This window comes from Triticum aestivum, unplaced genomic scaffold (assembly GCF_018294505.1).
Source record: "Triticum aestivum cultivar Chinese Spring unplaced genomic scaffold, IWGSC CS RefSeq v2.1 scaffold138221, whole genome shotgun sequence".
In the NCBI taxonomy this organism is placed as follows: Eukaryota; Viridiplantae; Streptophyta; class Magnoliopsida; order Poales; family Poaceae; genus Triticum; species Triticum aestivum.
Window position 1 is genome coordinate 1 of NW_025252901.1, and position 2,018 is coordinate 2,018.

The 2,018-nt window shown below is 48.3% G+C and overlaps 4 non-coding genes across 4 annotated transcripts; all 4 read left to right on the plus strand.

Annotated features, from left to right (window-relative positions):
- Window positions 1–338: 338 nt before the first annotated feature.
- On the plus strand, window positions 339–457 carry LOC123177450 (5S ribosomal RNA). The gene has a single exon (XR_006488945.1). It is a non-coding gene; the product is annotated as a 5S ribosomal RNA (ribosomal RNA).
- A 368-nt stretch (window positions 458–825) lies between these two features.
- LOC123177452 (5S ribosomal RNA) lies at window positions 826–944 on the plus strand. The gene has a single exon (XR_006488947.1). It is a non-coding gene; the product is annotated as a 5S ribosomal RNA (ribosomal RNA).
- Window positions 945–1,311: 367 nt separating this feature from the next.
- Window positions 1,312–1,430, plus strand: LOC123177449 (5S ribosomal RNA). The gene has a single exon (XR_006488944.1). It is a non-coding gene; the product is annotated as a 5S ribosomal RNA (ribosomal RNA).
- Window positions 1,431–1,793: 363 nt separating this feature from the next.
- LOC123177451 (5S ribosomal RNA) lies at window positions 1,794–1,912 on the plus strand. The gene has a single exon (XR_006488946.1). It is a non-coding gene; the product is annotated as a 5S ribosomal RNA (ribosomal RNA).
- The last annotated feature ends 106 nt before the right edge of the window (window positions 1,913–2,018 follow it).

The window sequence follows — 2,018 nt, forward strand, 5'->3', positions numbered from 1 at the left end:
AAACATGTCGCACGTGCACGATATATATTAATCCCGTTATATTATGTTTGACGTTTGCGATATGTTTAAGCTCGATGCTCATTGCTCGCGCGTCTTGGGGCGGCTTTGTGGCGCGAAGAGCGCGTTCTGAAAGGGGTGGAAAAAACTCGTGTTGCTGCGGTATGGAGGGAGGGGTGGAAACCGTGGAAAACTCGTCTCCGTGATTGAGCGGGAGAGTAAGTAGTAAAGGACATTATCCATTGTTAGGGAACGGTTGTAATGGTAGTGAGAATGTAGAATCGTCTTTGGAGCGGACCTGGGAGTGGCAAGCATAAGGGACGAAGACGGGGAAACATGTCGGATGCGATCATACCAGCACTAAAGCACCGGATCCCATTAGAACTCCGAAGTTAAGCGTGCTTGGGCGAGAGTAGTACTAGGATGGGTGACCTCCTGGGAAGTCCTCGTGTTGCATTCCTTTTATAATTATTTTTTGCGCCTTGTGACAAACATGTCGCACGTGCGCGATATATATTAATCTCGTTATATTATGTTTGAAGTTTGCGATATGTTTAAGCTCGATGCTCATTGCTCGCGCGTCTTGGGGCGGCTTTGTGGCGCGAAGAGCGCGTTCTGAAAGGGGTGGAAAAAACTCGTGTTGCTGCGGTATGGAGGGAGGGGTGGAAACCGTGGAAAACTCGTCTCCGTGATTGAGCGGGAGAGTAAGTAGTATAGGACATTATCCTTTGTTAGGGAACGGTTGTAATGGTAGTGAGAATGTAGAATCGTCTTTGGAGCGGACCTGGGAGTGGCAAGCATAAGGGACGAAGACGGGGAAACATGTCGGTTTGCGATCATACCAGCACTAAAGCACCGGATCCCATCAGAACTCCGAAGTTAAGCGTGCTTGGGCGAGAGTAGTACTAGGATGGGTGACCTCCTGGGAAGTCCTCGTGTTGCATTCCTTTTATAATTATTTTTTGCGCCTTGTGACAAACATGTCGCACGTGCGCGATATATATTAATCCCGTTATATTATGTTTGACGTTTGCGATATGTTTAAGCTCGATGCTCATTGCTCGCGCGTCTTGGGGCGCCTTTTTGGCGCGAAGAGCGTGTTCTGAAAGGGGTGGAAAAAACTCGTGTTGCTGCGGTATGGAGGGAGGGGTGGAAACCGTGGAAAACTCGTCTCCGTGATTGAGCGGGAGAGTAAGTAGTATAGGACATTATCCATTGTTAGGGAACGGTTGTAATGGTAGTGAGAATGCAGAATCGTCTTTGGAGCGGACCTGGGAGTGGCAAGCATAAGGGACGAAGACGGGGAAACATGTCGGATGCGATCATACCAGCACTAAAGCACCGGATCCCATCAGAACTCCGAAGTTAAGCGTGCTTGGGCGAGAGTAGTACTAGGATGGGTGACCTCCTGGGAAGTCCTCGTGTTGCATTCCTTTTATAATTATTTTTTGCGCCTTGTGACAAACATGTCGCACGTGCGCGATATATATTAATCCCGTTATATTATGTTTGACGTTTGCGATATGTTTAAGCTCGATGCTCATTGCTCGCGCGTCTTGGGGCGGCTTTGTGGCGCGAAGAGCGCGTTCTGAAAGGGGTGGAAAAAACTCGTGTTGCTGCGGTATGGAGGGGTGGAAACCGTGGAAAACTCGTCTCCGTGATTGAGCGGGAGAGTAAGTAGTATAGGACATTATCCATTGTTAGGGAACGGTTGTAATGGTAGTGAGAATGTAGAATCGTCTTTGGAGCGGACCTGGGAGTGGCAAGCATAAGGGACGAAGACGGGGAAACATGTCGGATGCGATCATACCAGCACTAAAGCACCGGATCCCATCAGAACTTCGAAGTTAAGCGTGCTTGGGCGAGAGTAGTACTAGGATGGGTGACCTCCTGGGAAGTCCTCGTGTTGCATTCCTTTTATAATTATTTTTTGCGCCTTGTGACAAACATGTCTCACGTGCGCGATATATATTAATCCCGTTATATTATGTTTGACGTTTGCGATATGTTTAAGCTCGATG